The sequence below is a fragment of the Castor canadensis genome, chromosome 10 (genome assembly GCF_047511655.1).
Source record: "Castor canadensis chromosome 10, mCasCan1.hap1v2, whole genome shotgun sequence".
Classification (NCBI taxonomy): Eukaryota; Metazoa; Chordata; class Mammalia; order Rodentia; family Castoridae; genus Castor; species Castor canadensis.
In genome coordinates this window covers 135,029,973-135,047,789 of record NC_133395.1, presented here as the reverse complement: position 1 = coordinate 135,047,789, position 17,817 = coordinate 135,029,973, and the positions used below count along the sequence as shown (strand labels likewise).

General features: G+C 40.2%; 1 long non-coding RNA gene across 2 annotated transcripts in view; it reads right to left on the bottom strand.

Moving 5' to 3' along the window:
- The window catches only part of LOC141411535 (uncharacterized), a 63,884-nt gene extending 46,143 nt beyond the window's left edge, over nucleotides 1–17,741 (bottom strand). For both annotated transcript variants that reach the window (XR_012436359.1, XR_012436360.1), the window contains exons 1-3: nucleotides 17,597–17,741; nucleotides 8,256–8,401; nucleotides 5,525–5,639 (exon numbers count right to left, since the gene is read on the bottom strand). This is a non-coding gene — a long non-coding RNA (uncharacterized lncRNA). The remainder of the gene's footprint in view (nucleotides 1–5,524; nucleotides 5,640–8,255; nucleotides 8,402–17,596) is intronic.
- Between the last annotated feature and the right edge of the window lie 76 nt (nucleotides 17,742–17,817).

Here is a 17,817-nt window from a genome sequence, read left to right as displayed (position 1 = left end):
TCTTTGTCTTCTCTCTCTCCCCTTCTGCAGCAGCTTACTTTTCTTTCTTGCATACTTTTACTTTCTATCTTCCCCCCTCTACTCACTTTTGTTTTCTCTCTTAAACTTTTACTTTCCCTAGGCCATTTTTATTCTTTCTCTTACACATTCTCTCTCTCCCCCTCATCTCTCCTTCCCGTCCCTCCTCTCCCTTTCTCTCACACTTTTATTTCTTCAAATAATAATAATACAAATAAATAAATGCAGAATCCCAGAGTCACCTCCTTTTACCTATAGAAGAAAGGAATCTGGTAATTCTGATGTAGGTGATCCACCAAACACACTTTGGAAAACCTCCATCTACTATTCCCAGAGCTATAGGAGCAAATATTCTGGCTTACTTACCAGTGAATCCCCAGAGCTCATGACACATGGTCTGTATGTGATAAGTAACTTGTAGGTGTAGATGATGGATAGATGGATAAATAGAGTCACAGACTTAAAACAGAGACTACAGGGCAGAACTGTGAAGTTCCCATGGTCCAAAGATTCTTTGAACTAATTCTTAAAATTTCTGATCATCATATGTTGCATCCCACCCCCAATTTTGTGTGACCTTTACTTAAATACCATCTCCCTTTGGCAACACAGTATTTTTTTTCACTTGAGATTAAAAATGATTCTTTTATAAAATGGCAAATCATCTTGACATTTTGTCTACAAACCTTTTAACAAATTTCTGTTCTCATAGGAAACAATCTCCCAAGTAGAATAGAGACTTTTATCAGTTGCTTTATAAAACAAAAAACTTCTTTATAGAGACAGTCCAATCAGAGAAGCCACAGGGAGTAGTGGAGAGAGGCCTAGGCTATGTGCCAGAAGACCTGAATGTCTGGGGTAGCTTCTTCACTAACTGGCTATGCAACCTTGAACAAGACATGCACCTGACTTGGCCCTAGTTTCCTCAGTAAAGTGACAGATATATCCAGGTGGTCTCCAAGGCCCTTTGGGCTCTACATATTCTTTAGAGTTATTTTGAAGCTTTGAGATTCTCCATGCATGTGTCTTTGGATGTGAAAAAATAGACTTTCCTGAATGCCTCCATTAATTATATCATGGAAGACAGAACAATGGCTCCCCCATAGATGTCTGCATTCCAATTCCCCCGACCTGTGAATATGTTTCCTTATATAGCAAGGAGTACTGGAGAGAATCCTTGATTATATAGGTGGGCAAATCTGATTCCAAATCCTTAAAATCAGAGAACCTTTTCCCGTTGTGATCAGAGAGAGACAAAGATGTCAAGTTGGAAGAAAAGATCAGGGAGATGCAACATTGTGGGTTTTGAAGGTGGAGAAACAGTGCCATGGACCAAGGAATGTGGGCAGCCTCTACCTAGAAAAGGCAAGGAATAGGTTCTTCCTTGGAGTTTCCAAGAAGGAAAACCGATGATAGCACATCGGTTGAGACTTGAGACTTGAATTGGACTTGTGACTTCCAGAACTATAAGATAATAATTTTGTACTGTTTAAGATGACAAGTTTGTGCTAATTTTTGTGACAGCAACGGGAAGCTAATAAACATGTCCTAAGAACATGAGAAATATACAAGAGTCTGGTCTTTTGCACAGACAACTAATTAAAATTAAGCAAACCAGCACTGCCTCTAAGGGGATCCACATGTGCCAGTGAGCCTGGACTTCATCCTCATCAGGGTCTGCAATCATAGACATTTGGCACTGATGTTCAGATAATTCCATTGAGAGCTGGGGATGTAGCTCAAATGATAAGGCACTTGCCTAGCATGCATAGGCCTTGCAAAAAATTAAACCAACATAACAAGTAATTTTTTGAAAAGTATATGTATGTGTATATATACACACACATATGTACACATATTTACATGTTTGCATATGCATGAATACATAAATGTAAATGTATTTGGTCATTATATTCAGTGGGATTATTTTTTTAGCATTCCTATAAAAGCCACTGAATGTTCTAAAAACAGGCAATAACTTACAACGAATGCCACCCGAGTTAAGCTAGTTGTGGTGGATGAGTCTAGTATAAATAGTACAAGAATACTCTGAAGTAAGTAGTGTATATCATGCAGCTCTGGACCAGAAAGATAACTAGTCTGAGCTTGAGAAACTTGTTCATTGAAAGCAGCATCTACATACAAATAAAATTACAGAATAAAAAGGGACCTTGGAAATCTCCCAGGCCTCCTCCTTCATTGGACAGATGGAGACTTGGAGGGTCAAGAACTGCTCTAAACCACATTTGAAGTATTATTTCAGCTACAGAAGCTCCTATCATCAAAAGAAAATCAGGATTGGAAAGTGAACATCTGTCACAGTGTCCCAGGATTTGCACTGCATGAGTTTATCTATGTCAAAAGCCAACTGATATGTGACCTTTTGAGGGCTTACCAGCCAAACCAGAAAATTGATCAGGATTTCAGGAGGCAACAGGTAGAAGGGAAGGAAGCTGGGATATAAAAACAGACACTCATCCAAGCTACCAACTTACACTGACTAGGGGGATAAATGCCCACATCTCAAAATAAGAAGTACAACTTCTACTTTAAAGTGATCAGCAATCCACTTTGTCCTAAATTATTTGGATAATTTTGACATTACCTCTGGCTTGTTTGATTATCTAACAAACATCAATTGAGCACTATCTAGGCTGTTAGTGCTAAAAGAAAATCTTAGGGCATCTAATTTATCTCCAGAATTACACTAATGAAAACTGCTCAAGAAGATAAAGGATTTATGTAGTGGCAGAGCCAAGATTTCAGTCTCATTTTCTAATTCCCAGGCACTGGGCTCTTTCTCTTCTGCTCACTGGAATTTGGATGATGTCATTTTATGAGAATCCTCAAAGACTCATGAAATCCTCAAGATCCTCAGCCCCATGTACTGCCATTGTCTGACCTTCATGCTGAAAATGTGCCTTCTGGGGTCAGAGCTCATGTCCTCTGTTAGAGGAACAAATGGACTTGTAATCTCAACTCTTTGGTGAATTCCAGAAGGGAGTGGAATGGAAAGCACTAATTACTTGTGAGCAATATGACATATTCCTCACCCACAGAGTTTATGAAAACCAGACTTCTCACTTTCTTTTATCCACCAAGTCATATCACGTTAACAGGCTGTCAACAATTACCCAGACATTCAGCATAATGTAATTGACACTAGATAAAGATGTTCATCCAGAGCTATTGTGATGTCAAACCTAACACAGTGACAGCATCCAAACACTTCAAAGGTCAGGCCTGTGCTGGGGTAGTTTCTTAGATCTTTGATCCTGATATCTCTAATTCACTTCCTGAACAAAGCAGCATACTAAGTACCTACCCATTAAGTGCTACAGTTGTAGGAAAAATAATTTCACTGTTTATACTTAAAGGGCAAAGCGATTTCAGATTTGGGGTATCTTCACTCTCTGAAGATAACTGATATTTGTCCCTGCGCTAACTTTACACCTCATTCTACAAATGAAACGTGTAACTAAGAAGAACTGTGCTAAATGAGCACTATACATGAATTGCCCATTTGTAAAGACTGATAATTCAATAAAGTACTCTGAAACTGTAAGAAAATGTAATTTTTCTTTGGTGGTTCTGAATTACACAGTGCCTTGGAGGATATTACATTTTAGTAGGTCATAGGACCATGGAACTTTAGAATCATAGGGACATTTTTGATCATACTGTTAAGGGCTGACAAGAAGGCAAAACCTAGTTGGTGTGTTCTGGTGCATTGGCTAAGAATTCTCAGGCTACATTTAGACTCAGTGGAAAAGTGTGATGCAATTGATTAGGAAGAAATAGTGGCTAGTATAGCAGTTTTGTGGTCTGCTTAACAACTCCAGCATCTTCCATCTTAAGGGTGAGTAGCTGAAGGTCATGCAGGATTTGCCAGAGTTGCTCTGTGGTGAAGCTGGACTGGCTACTACTATTTCTATCATGGCAAGCTAGGCCTACAATTATAAAAAAAAACAAACTTCTAGGAAATGGGAAACTACATAACAGTGTTTTAGATATCGAAAAGGTTTGACAGGAAAAAATAACCATGGCAAAAAATATATTTGAATGGCCATATACTTTATCCAGGAATTTGGTGGCAATTCACTGAATAGTTTAACGGAATTTGAAGTGAATTTTGCTGTAACACACCATGTGGTTTGAACAACAATTATGTGTTTAGAACTGACTTTCATGTACTCAAAAATATGTTTGGATGTCTTCTCTATGCATAACTGTGATGGAGTTGTGAGAACCTGTTCATGTCTCTCACTCAATTTTCTTTTGATTGTCCTTTTGGTTTTGGCAGTGCAGGGAGTTGCACTCAGGGCTTGTACCTGCTACACAGGCACTCTGCCACTTGAACCACTTGAGTAGCCATTTTTTGCATTCGTTATTTTTGAGACAGGGTCTCAGTTTATGCCTAGGGAAGCCTGGACTGTAGTCCTCCTATTTGTGTTTCCCCAGGTAGCTGAGATGACAGATGTGTACCACCACATGTGTAGCTGGGATTACAGGCTTGAACTACTGTGTGCAACTAATTGGCTTTTTTTCTCTCGTATAGACGCTCTTTGTTAAATTGGACTATATTCAAAGTAAGAATTTCTCTTAACCAAAGAGACCAAAACAGAATGCATCAGTCAGGGTCAATACAAAGAACTGATAGCTAGATACAGAACTCTTAAGTGGGTAACTAAAAAGGCAAAATGAGAACGTTAAGGTATCTCAGAGACAGAATTTGTAAGAAACAACTACCACCTCCAGGACTGAAGGAACCAAGGGAAAGGCTGACTTTAAGCAACTTGGAAGCTTGGAGTAGGGGCTGGTTGAGATGAAATCCATTCCTCTGAGGAACTGGCACTGGTTAGCAGGTGCCAGGACTCTCTGTTGGTATGCAAGTCTAGTTCTCAAATGCTGGGAATACTGCATATTGGATTTGATTGCTACTATGAGAACACACTGGCCCTCTCCTGATGAAGAAGAACAACTATTGAGATACTCCCAGGAGTCAGAAAAACAGACAGGAAATTGGAGTAGCAAACAGGAAGTTGAAGGCTCTCCACCTGCTGCCTCGTAATGTCCTCTAGCACCTCCTAGTGGCCCTAATGACATGAAGTAAAATAGACAATGGATTGGAGCTAAGCATAAAGGGTTCGATTACAGGAAGGAGAATCAAACGGCAAACTAAAGAGTTGGATAGGATGTCCAGCTGACAGCGTGCTCATTTTTTAACTTGAGTGATGTTTAGCAGTTATTGATAGCTAAACCTTGAGAACATGTTTATCTCATTTCATGTCACAAGTGCCATTCAAGGTGTGCAGAATCAGGGGCTAGGGTATAGCTCAGTGGTAGAGCATATGCTTATCATGTTTGAGGCCCTGGGTTCCATTCCCACACACACACACACACACACACACACACACACACACACACACACTTGTGGAACACCATCATTCCTACTGAAAGATTTGAAAGAAGAGGAAACAAAAAACCAGAGATTTAAGTAACTTACCAGGGACATACAGCCAGGATGTGCCAGATAGAGCAGATAACATTTCAGATAAATTGAATTCATTTTTATCTTCTACTCAAATTCAAAAGTAAAGAAGATTTACTGTAAAAAAAAGCTGTAAAAGAGTATAGTAAATGAGAAATGAAATTTTACAGTGGGTCTCCTGACTTAAGGGAACTTTTACAGCAATCTATATTTTCTAGTCATATTAGCTCATAAATAGATGGATGATGGCATAAACCTCTTACTTCCTTTACCTTCTGTTTAGTCCTCATCTGCTTTTAGTTGGTCTTTCAGGAATCCTTGTCACTGTTTTGAAAAACCACAGATTCTATTGCTGCAGGTTGTGTTTTCCCACTTTTTTCCCTGCACCTCCTTCTTGTAGATGATGGTTGTCTTTGGGTGAGAAATGGTCTTTGCCTTTTCTAGTATCAAAACTTATTCCCATCCTGCTCTCAATGCAGTAACCACAGGGAAAAAAGGCTCTAGTTATTCATTGCCTGCTTGTGATTGTTTGGCTATAACTGAGTTGCCTACACGCACACTCATTTCACTTTTTCACCCTGAATGACATGCTGACCAGTAGGAGATTTGGGGAACGAGAACTCATTTATTCACTTGTGCTTGCTCTGAAGTGTAGGGTAAGCTGAAAATCTGATTTTCTTTAAAAGACAGATCAGTGTATCAGTCTTCTAGAATTAGAGGCAGATGCTGAGATTTATTGGGCTCTCTATATGTCTTCCACAGCCTCCTAATTAAAGTCTCTCAGCCACCCCCTTTTCCCTAATTCAACTGTTCCACCTTTGGGGAAAATGCTGATTTCAAAATGCAAACCTGATGGAGTGATTCATTGCTTTGGGGAAGGTGAAAATTCTTAACATTGGTCCACAAGGTACTCTTTTCCTTGCAGCCTCACCTCAGTCACTTTCATCTTCTCTCCCTGACTTCAGCTCCACTGGGTCCTTCCTGCCTGAGGGTTCTTGCATATCCTGTTCCTGCTACACCCTCCCCTCCTCTGACTGTACTCCCTCCCTCTAGTTAACACTTACTAGCGCTTCATCTATCATTCCTGAAGTAAGGTCCCTTGGACTTCCTCCTCAGACAGTCCAGCTCCTTCAATTAGAGGCTCCTAGCTACCTGGACTGTGTATAGCATTCATTATTCATGACATGACATTAATCAATGTCTGCTTTTCTCACTAGACTATAAGTTCTAGGACAGGAGGCACCATGTCTGTTTTGTTCCCCACTGACTGTCCTCAGTTCCTACCATTGTACTGATAACATGATAACCATTTTAAAAAAGATGTGATGAAAGGTTATTGAGCCTATTTTATATCCCCGTGATCATGGATGTTGGGATACAATGAACATTCCATGTAATTAGAGATATGGTCTGAATTTTTCCCTTGATTGAGGCCAATGCAAATCAATATAATAGCCTCCTGACAGTTGCTTTTTATTTATTTGTCTTTCTGGGTAGAGTGTAACTTGACTGTCACCACTAGGGTCTCAGCAGAACATGTAAAGTCATGAGGGTCAGTGTATGAACAACTATATTGAAAAGTTCTGAGTTGGAGCCTGGAGAGCTGCATGTAAAGAAGTACCCAGGTGTCCTAGACCACCTTTGGAAAACTCTGCCATGCCTGTTTACCATATTCCACCTACTCAGAAACAAACTGTCCATAGAAATCACTTCTGAATCTGAAAATATCCACACTGTGTCCTACATTAGTTGGCTTTTGCCACTGGAACAAATTTACCACAAACTCAGTGGCTTTGAATGACACACACTTATACTCATAGATTTGGAGCTTGGAATTCCAAAATTAGTCTCTGTGGATAAAATTAAGGTGTTGGCTGGGCTGCATTCCTTTGGGAGGCTTCTGGGGAGAATTTTTCCATGCCTTTCCCAGTTTCTAAAGGCTCTAGTGGTCCTTGGATCCTGGTCATCCCAGAGCTCTGAACCTCTGGTTCTGTCCCCACATGCCCTGCTCTGACTCCCACCCTTCTATTCTATTATAAAGACACTTCCAATTAGATAGAGAACACTCAGACATTTCTGGACACTTCCCCATCAAAAGATTGCTCATTTACCATACTTGCAAAGTCCTCTTTGCCATAGAAAGTAACACATTCACAGGTTCCAATGATGAGGACGTGGACATCTTGGGGAGTCCTTATTCAGCCTACAACATGCCCCAGAGTGCACCCCAACTATATTTCTTTCCAACTATTTCTAGTGAAGAAATGCACCCCAACAATAGTTCTTTCCAACTATTTCTAGGGAAGAAAAGCCCCATGTATTTGTCAAGGTTTACATCATAATTTCCCACCTCTGTCTCTTACTTCCTCTCATACCATCTGCTCTTCCTGCCCCCTGCTAATTCCCCTCATTGTCTTCAACTGTAGTGATCAAATTCTCTTGGAGACAGACTGAGTTTGTGTTCTCACTTCTGCTACTTCCATACTGTGTATCCCTAGTCATGCAGTGCTGCCTCTCTGGTTAGCCTTAAGTTGGCTTACAGATGCTTACCTTCTGTGCTGTTAGGAGGAATAAGTAAAATAATGATTTGTTTCTCTCAAGGCCTGGCAAGTAGAAAGCATTCAGTGAATGTAGTTTATTGCAGTCATTATTTTCAGTGTCATTCCCCTTCCTTCTGTCTTAACTTGTAGTCTGCAGGTCTATGCTGCTCTGAAAAAAGTTAGGTCATCACTCTAACAGCACATACCATAACTCTGTAGACAGAGGCCAGATTTTCTTTTCTGAGTTGAGTTTCAGTTGGTCCATCATTTATCACCACCAATACTGTACTATTCCCTGAGCATACAAACGTGAGTGAGGCATGGTCCCTTCCCTCACAGCCAATCTGCAGAGCTGGAGAAGTAGACAAAGAAAAACAAAATTTCAAAATGAAGTCATAAATGCTTTAGTTGCTTGGAAGAATCGGGAAAGATTTCTGGCTAAAGGGACAATTGAACTGAGTGGAGCAGGAAATACATTTGCAAGAAAAAGGGTTAAATTGTAAGCATTTAATGCTCTCTATATTCATCGACTATATCCCTGCCTGAGGCATTGGGCCAATCTCTGTCATCAGCAAGATTTATGCTCGAGCGTTTCAGAATAATAAGAGCTCCACCACTGTGTTTTTCCCAGCACAAACCTGGCAAAGAGAGAGCTTGTGGCTGTGGAGAGGGTAGAAGGGTTGGAGGGGGAGGGGATTGTGGTAGTGGTGACGAAACCTAGGATGCTCTGCTTTTCTAGTGACAGGCATGGTGTAAATTTAAAACAGCACAGTCTGTCTGCCTGATTGGAATACGTTGGCTGCCCAAGCATCTTTAGTCAGAACAAAGAGACTCCTGATCACAAAAAAATGGCCAGGTGATAAATTTCAAAAGACATCAGGCTGGGTTATAAATTGTGATTCTCTGATTGTCTATACCCTAACTCAGTACATCAGAACAAAAACCCTAACTCTACCCATCCTATACACACTTGCTTTCAAGAGCAAAAAAAGTATGTGGCAATAAAGAATTGGAGTGAGCTCAGTAGCAACAAAATCTCTGAAAAATTCACCAGTCAACCTATGAAGTGATCAAAAAAAGTGAATCTTAGCATTTTTCTCAACTGTATTAATTTATGCAGTAAAAGCAACAATTAAAAACCCAGTCCTGAGGCTGTAGAAGTAACTGAGCATCCTTCCAGAAAGCTGTGGGAATCCCTTTGTTTTATGGTTTTACATTTTCAGTAGAAGCTTTGCAACATTGCCAAAGCATTGGGTGACTGCCAGACTTCTTGAACATGAAATTAAAGTCTATGGCAAAGGCTAATAATTCCCTCATATTATTTTATGAAAACCAAGTTTTATACATCCTATTTAAAAATTTTACTAATAAACAGACCTTAGTTTCACATCAAAATGAAAGTGTGGGATCATATCTACAGTTCTCAAAAAGCCTGACAAGTCTGGGACATATTTCCAATCTGCTCAGGAAAATCTCTTGTAGCCTGTGCTGAAAAACCTGCTTTAAAGTGAAAACAACATCGACTCTGTGTCTTGGGGGGAAGCTGAAGAATGTCACATAGGACTGAAAACAGCAAGAAAAGAGTCCCATATGCATAGTAGTTCTTGTAAATATCCCCCCAGTTTCTACTGATACCTGATACAGGGGCCATGGTATTAGGCATCAGTAGACAGGTTGTTGGAATGGGATTTTTCTCTCTTTGTTTATTATTAAAACAATCTTACTGAAAGAAAAAAAGAGGAGCTCACAATCTATAGTGAGAGAAGGAATCTGGAGGTTGTCTCAGGCAGAGGTAGAATGTACACTGAGATGATAGGACAAAAGAAACAGATAGTGAATTAAAATATGAGGAGGCTTTAATTCATAAAGCTGCAGAAAAATGGAAGCTGATTGAGACACAGAAAATCATTGAGATTGAATCTTTCTTCTCAAAGGGGAAGGTGACTTTGAGACTATAGGAAGTAGGGATAATAGAACAGACTTCTTAAGACCACTGTAAAGTTCACTGAAAGAATACATGCAAAACATGTATATCGATTTTGGATCAGAGTAACTGTTTCCCAAATGTTTGCTCATTCATGAGTGGCAGACCAGAAGTAAGTCTTCTCATCTAGAGACAAGTGTGCTGCCAGGAATCCTAAACAGAGTCAAGTGCCACATAAGGACATTAGGTGGACCACGTATATAATGGTGATCCCATAAGACTGTCATGGAGAGGAGACATTCCTATCACCTAGGGATGTTGTAATGCCACAGCACGGTGCACTTGTCACATGTCTATTGTGATGCTGATGTAAAAAAGGTACACTTCCAGTCACATAAAACTATAACACATTTGATGTGTACAGTACATAATGCTTGATAATAGACACCCGTATATATATTTAGTATGCTTTTATGGCTCTTTGATAGTGAAATCCTTCCACTAATCTATAAAAAGTCACTTTTACGTAGTGATATGCAGGTCCTGCAGGTGGTATTCAGAAGGCATTGCTGTCATAGAAGATGATGGCTCCTGGTCATCCAGTGGGCCAAAAAGGTAAAGAGAGTGATAGTGATGACTGTGACCTGTGCAGGCTTACACTAACATGTGTATTTGTATTGTGTTTATTTATTTTTTTGACAGCGCTAGGGTTTGAACTCAGGGCCTTCCTAGGCAGGTGCACTTCCACATGAGTCCTGCCCCCAGCCCTCCCCTTTTTTGCTTTAGTCATTTTTGAGATAGAGTCACAAATTTATGCCCAGACCATCCTAGACAGTGACTCTCCTATTTATGCCTCCCATTTTGTAGCAGGGAGGAGGGCCAGAAAAAGAAACAGACTGGCTGTGTTCTGATAATGAGGCAGGAGGAAGGGATGGCAAAGCAGAGAGGTAAAACTTACAGAATTGAAACATGAAGAAGGTCACATAGCACTGGGAAAATGAAATAGCCAATGAAGTCACAGGCAGCTACAAGTGGGTTGAGCTTTGCTTTTTGCTTCTGTAACCTGCTTGCAAGGGTGTATAAGGTGAGGCCTCTTTGTTCTCAGGGCTCAGCCTTTGGACATGAGTCTGCTGGGTCTGTGCCGGCACAATAAAAAGTTGATTCCTTCTAAACTGCCTCCGTGTCTCATATCTCAGCTCATAATTCCCTGCAACAATGTAGCTGGGGTAACAGACATGTGCCACAATGCCCAGCTTTTTATTAGTTAAGATAATTTTTTACCCAGAATGGCCTCCAACCACGATCCTCCTAATCTCTGCCTCCCAAAAGCTGAAGTTGATAGGTATGAACCACCGTGCCCAGTTGTATCTCATTTTTTAACTTGAAGAATAAAATTTAAAAACTGAAGAAAGAATTTCAAAATAAGAAAAAACTTAACATAAGAAGAATTTTTGTGCAGCTGTGCAATGTTTGTATTTTAAGCAAAGGGTTATAGCAAAAGTCCAAGTTTTAAAAACTTAAATAGCTTATAAAATAAAAAGTTAAAATAAGCTAAGGTTAATTTACTACTGAAGAAAGAATATTTCTATAAATGTAGTGTAGTGTAATTGTGCAGTATTTGTAAGGTCCATTGTAGTGTACAGTAATATTCTGGCCTCCACAAGTGTTCATCACTAGCTGTCTAACTCACCCAGGGTAGCTTCAAGGGTTGCAAGCTCAAGTAATTACTCTCTACAGTGTACCCTTTTTTTTAATCCTTTATACTATGTTCTTACTATATTTGGGTATGTTTAGCTATACAAATTCTTAAGATCGCTGTAAAATGTGTAGTATTAGCTTAGAAACAATAGACTGTGCTATGTAGCCTGGGTGTATTATAAAAAGTGCCATCTAAGTTTGGGTAAGTACACTCTGTGATGCTTGCATAACATTGAAATCAGCTAACAATGTCTTCCTTGAATGTATTCCTGTTGTTAAGTGATATGAGACCATGTATGCATCTGTGACTGTGTTATATATTACTATACAAACATGCACACACATGAAAACCACTGGTTTAGTCCCACCTGTGGCAGACATTACTCACAGAACCAAATTCCACTGCTACAGAGTATCATACTTCCTTGTTCCATTGAAATTAGGCTGAGACCTGGGATTCACTTTGGCCAGTAAAATCTGGGTAGAGGTGATGTGTAACTCTTTCAAGCAAGGATATTTAAGAAGCAATGCTAATCTTGAAGCTTTCTTCCTCTGCCATGGAATCCAGTAATTGTAAAAGCAAATACTGATGGGGAGGTGTCACAAGATAGTGGCCACAGAGGTGATCTGTCAAGAGAAGATGGTGCCCTGGAGAGCCACTAAATCCTTAACTGACATGATTTAAGAAGAAGAAAAGCTACACTTCTCTTGCATTAAGCATTGATATTTTGTTATCATAGCAAAACCTCATATATCCTGGGTATTGTAAATCCTTTACATGAAAGACCAAGAATACAGGGCCGAGGAGGAAGAAACTGAAATGGCTGAACCAAGATTATAGCTAAAGACAAGGAGTGCCTGGAATCCAGGACTCCTGTCTCCGTTTTGTGCACGCGCCTCTATGATCCATAAGCACAGTGGAAATAGCACAGGGTGTCAGGAAAAGCTGTCAAGTGAGTCATGAAAACAATTTTGTACAGAAGTTTGAAAACCATACATTACTCATAGTTTTACTATCTTATAAAATCTTCCCCACTTTACCTGTCGAGTCAGAGATGAATGTAGTGGTGGAAAGTCTCAGTAAATTGCAACATTAAGTATTGTCACAAATAATCATTTTTCACAAATAATCCAACCTAGATAGGCTCTAGAGGGACCTGAAAATATTACCCAGCAGTGAAAGTTGCCTATAAAGGTACTTTCTCAAATCCCAAATTATCCACCCTATTACTGAAATATGAATGTGAGTCATTAATAAAATTGTCAACATTTTGAAGGGGATATGAAATATTCCTACTACCTCTGGTTTTATTCCCACTCACAGAGTGGGTTTCCCTAGCTTTCTACCCTCTAGGCCTGTATAAAGCAGACAAGATCCATCTTTCATTCCCTTGTAAGTGGATTTTACAGGATGAGATATGGAAGTATACATCTCACAGTGATGACTGCCAGACCCAACACTTGACAGTAAACAGTAGATAAGAAAATATGTAGGCCAAGCTTGGTGGTTCATTCCTATATTGCCAGCTACTAATGAGATGGAAATGAGGAAGATCACAGTTTAAGGCCAGACTGGGCTAAAAGTTAGTGAGATCCCATCTCAACCAATAAACTGGGTCTGGTGTTTCATATCTGCCATCCCAGCTACATGGGAGGCCATAGGTAGGAAGATCACTATCTGAGCCTGGCTCCAAGCAAAATAGTGAGACCCTACTCAAAAATAACTAAAGCCAAAAGGGCTGGGGCCATGGTTTGAGGGGGAGAGAGCTTGCTTAACAAGTAGGGGACCCTGAGTTCAAACCCTCATACCACCAAGAAAGAGAGAGAGAGAGAGAGATAAAATAATAAAATATAAGGTACATTAATTACATGTACCTTACTACAAGAAAAGTTACTACTTTTCTTGACATGCAGTACCCCAAAAAATTTTTAAAGATTTCTGCATTAGGACAAATTTGGGGAAGCTGTTTGTGGTCTCTAGAGAGATTTCATTCTAAAGACTTTTAAGAGCATGACATCATAGTTCAGACAATTCAAAGGAACTTCATGAAAATGGTCCTTTCTGAATGAATCACAGAACTACAAGGATTTAAAGGTACCTAACTATGGCTCTTTATTCTCAAGAGCAGTTGAATGTCAATGTGACTCTTCAATTCACACTGAGGTCCATGTGGCCCAGCACTGTGTTCCACGCACCTTTGTCACTTTCCATGTAGGATGCGCACATAATTTAAAGTCCAAACTGGCATAGTGGAGAATGGATCCAGGAGGGGGTTGAAGGAGGTGCACTAGTAATTATTTTGCTGGTGGCAGGGCTGTCCTGGGCAAATCAGGGCATGTATACAGCCACACAAGAACTTGCAAACATAGATACCAACTGGACCCAGGCAGATATCACCTTGGCTATTTGGGGTCTCTGAATACCAGGGCTGCCCATTGAATAGTTCCACACAACTATTTCCATGCATGAATCCAACCAACGATGGGCAAATATTCCTATCTTTACAAAGAAACTGAAAAAGAATATTTGTAATGTGCTTTTCAATATCTAAACATCGGCATCCAATTCAAAAACTCAAAATGCCGCACAGGCCAGTTGACATAAATTTAGCTATTGGGTCATGCGTTTTTGATCTCTGTCTCATGAAGTGGTAGAAGGAACTACTGCTCTTAAAGAGGAAAGGGCTCTTAGGATAACATACATCAGTCACTTATGTGTGCTTTGGCCTCAAAGATGAAACAACTGGCAGATTTTTGCTGTTCCTGTATCAATGACTTCATCTATTCAAAAAGTGCTAACAGAATATGCCTGAAAGTCATATTTTTGCTTTTTCTAAAACCCATGCTTTCTTTTAAAAAACTATTTTAACTATTTGGAGTTGGTTTTATCTATCAGACCAGCAGAGGTATTCATCTTTATCCCATGGAAAATGAGCAGGCATGAAACTGTCACCTCTGTTCACTAAGGGAAATCTTTTCCAGAAATTATCTTCCCCTCTCATCATTCTCCAAAGCAATCAAGCTGATGTCCTCTGTGTGTCATCAGCCAGATCTGTGCCACGTGACACCATTAACTTTAAGGCAGCACGGGGAAGGCGACTGAGCTATCCAGGACCTTGGAGGAAGCATTGACCCTAAGGGTTGGGCAGTGTTGCTGCAAACAAAACCAGAGTTCATAGTAAGGAAGAAAAGAAGAATTGTGACCGGATAGCTAGGTCATTGCCAGTGTCTGTTACAAAGGCGAAATTCTCATTCATTAGATAAACATTTTGAGTATCCATTGAACACCACAAACTGTTCTTGGGAGCCAAGATCTCCACCCCTCCTGCAGATCTTGTGTTCTTGAGGGACTAAGGATGAGACCACTCTGAAAAGTAAGCCTCACAGTATTTGAGAAGTTCATAAATATTTTGAAGGAACATTGAGCAGACAAGTTGGACAGAAAGTGGTGGGACTAGGAGCAGGGTTGCAATTTTATATTCGGTAGTCCAGGGAGAACTCCTTAAGGATGGGGCATTTGATCAGAGACCTGAAAGCTATAAGGGAGCAAGTCATGTATCAACACGGAAGAAGAACACTTCAGGCAACAGGAAAGGCAAGCGCAAAGGCCCTGAAGTGGGAAGTGGCTGCTGAATGGTTGTGGAACAACATGAAGGCCAGCATGGATGCAGGAGAGCACGACCCCACAGAGCAGTGGTGAAGTGAGGTTGGAGCAGGACCTCGTCATTACAAGAGTCACCACAAGGAAGTGCCTCACAGTGAAATGAAGAGGCAAGGAGCATTAGTGAGTAAGTGAGTCACACAATCTGACTAAAAGCACACAGATATATTCAGAATGAACTCTGTAGTGCCACAGGAGGAAATTTAGAACCACTGTGAGGCTATTGCAATAATCCAGGCAACAGATAGTGAACTGCTTAGACCAAAGAAATAACAGTCCATAATATTAAATATATATGGAGAGAAACTACAACGGGGGCAGATATGAATATTTCCAGTATGTGTGTTCCTTGTTGCTAACATTGTGTACAAGCAAAAATATCTGAAAGAGCAATGGGCTTTGGCATTCCATCTTTTCTTATCTCATACCAGCCATGCCTACGTACTATTAAAGTTAATTGTCGAGCTGTATGACAATGATCTATGGACATAGATAGTTCTTTTCCCTCTAGTTTGCAGAGCTCCTTATCAGCATTTTGTGCAAGCAAGGGGACATGTGATGCAGATGATACCTTATTTCTGGATAAAGTTGCCATATTAAAAAATGGCAAATGATCATGTTTTTCTTTTTGGCTTTAATAACCAGGGCTTAATTTGAGAAGCCTTCTTGCTCAGCTGTTTTTGTTCAGTGATCATCTGTTGTGATCCCTGTTGAAAGCTGAAGGTGTGGATGACTGGTAAATGCTGGAGAATAAAGTGAAGGAGGAAGAAGAGGGAGAACATCAATGGAGGTGAGGAAGAGGAGAGTGGAGAGTAAAAGATACATAGATGGTGGGTCCAGTGACATTGGAGTAATGTGCAGAAGGAGAGAGAGCAGGCTAAGACTTTTCCAGTCATTTCCATGGATTCACCAGGCTCACAGCTATCCTTCCTTGTCTAGCAAGTTCTTGATTGACCCAGGGTTCAGACAACAATTCTGGTGCCATCTCTGGGGAGGATCACAAGAGAGTTAGAAGCCATATGCTGGTTGTTAAATAAAACTCTGCTACAGGTGAGCATGGTTTATTGAAATTCTACAAACCGTAGAATGATCATGCTGTGCCACTGTGTGTGCATGTGTGTGTCCTTTCTCTTTCACACATCGACTTTTTCCTCATTGTTCTATGGTGCATTTCCTTTCTGTCGTTCTGGAATAGAATAATCCTTTAAAAACCAACTGGAATGATCACTTTAAGTCCATTAACTCATAATAATGCATGTAATTGTTATTAACCAAACCATAAAAGGCAATGCTGCCATTAATATTGCAGACATTATTTATGACAACCAATATGGAACACTGTTTGCTCCATTTTTATTTTGCCCATGGGTAAACTGAGGCCTGAGGATGTAAGTGACTTGACCAACAACAGAAAGTAAACTAAGAGACAGAAGGCAGAATAACGGCTGGATATGGTGTTTCCTGTCTGTAATCCAGCTATTTGGGAGGTGGAGTTAGGAGCATCACTGACCAAGACAGACCTGGGCAAAAGAGGGAGACCTTACCTAAAAAACAAAATGAAAGCAAAAGAACTGGAGTGTGGCTCAAGTTGTAAGTTAGGCAAGCCTGAGGCCCTAAATTCAATCCCCAGTTCTACCAAAACACACAAACAAACAAAAAAACCCCAAAGAATTGGCTGAAGGTTCTCTATCTTAAGGTTGTTTTCAGCTTGTGACTTTTCACTGAGGTCAATTCTCTGGAAGGCAGCTATTCTCACCACTCACCACTGATGCTTTACGAAGTCAATTTTCTGAAAAAACCATTTTTTTAGACCTCAGATTCATTAGTTTAGAGTCTCTAGAGTTTTACTTTTCTTCCTTCACCAAAAACATGATGTTGAAAAGTCTCTAAGAAAAATTTTGTTCACCCTCCAGAAAGTTTAAAATATTGCCAGTCACAATCCCACCATTATAACTAATTTATCTTTCTTTTTGCATATTTTAATCTTTTTTGGGCATATATTGGCCTGTTTTTACATAGTTGAAGTCATCATGAGTCAGAGTAATTATATTCTGACAATTTTATTTACTAAGTATAGGCCTTTTCTAATCTCTACTTCAGATTAATACACGTGAATTTTGGATCATACCTGAGAAGTACCGAAATTTTGAAAAGAAAATCAGCTATACTCCAACTCCTCTTGGAATATCTGATGAATTTTCATTTATGTATTTCTCAAGAATGGAAACGAACGCTACATAAACAGGTTTCTGCTTGCTTCTTACCCCTTTCCTTTAAGAACGAAGTGGAGACTGAAGACGGAGTCTTCTCCACATGTAAAAACGTTTTGATTACAACATTAATGGCGGGCATGCGGTCATGAAGGACTGTGCATAGCCATCTCTTAGCTCAACCCCAAGCCTGGTGGCATCCTCGCCTTGGCCAGCTGGGGCCGCGAGGGGGCGCTGTGTCCCCGGAGCACGGCGGCGGCAGCGCGTCGCAGACC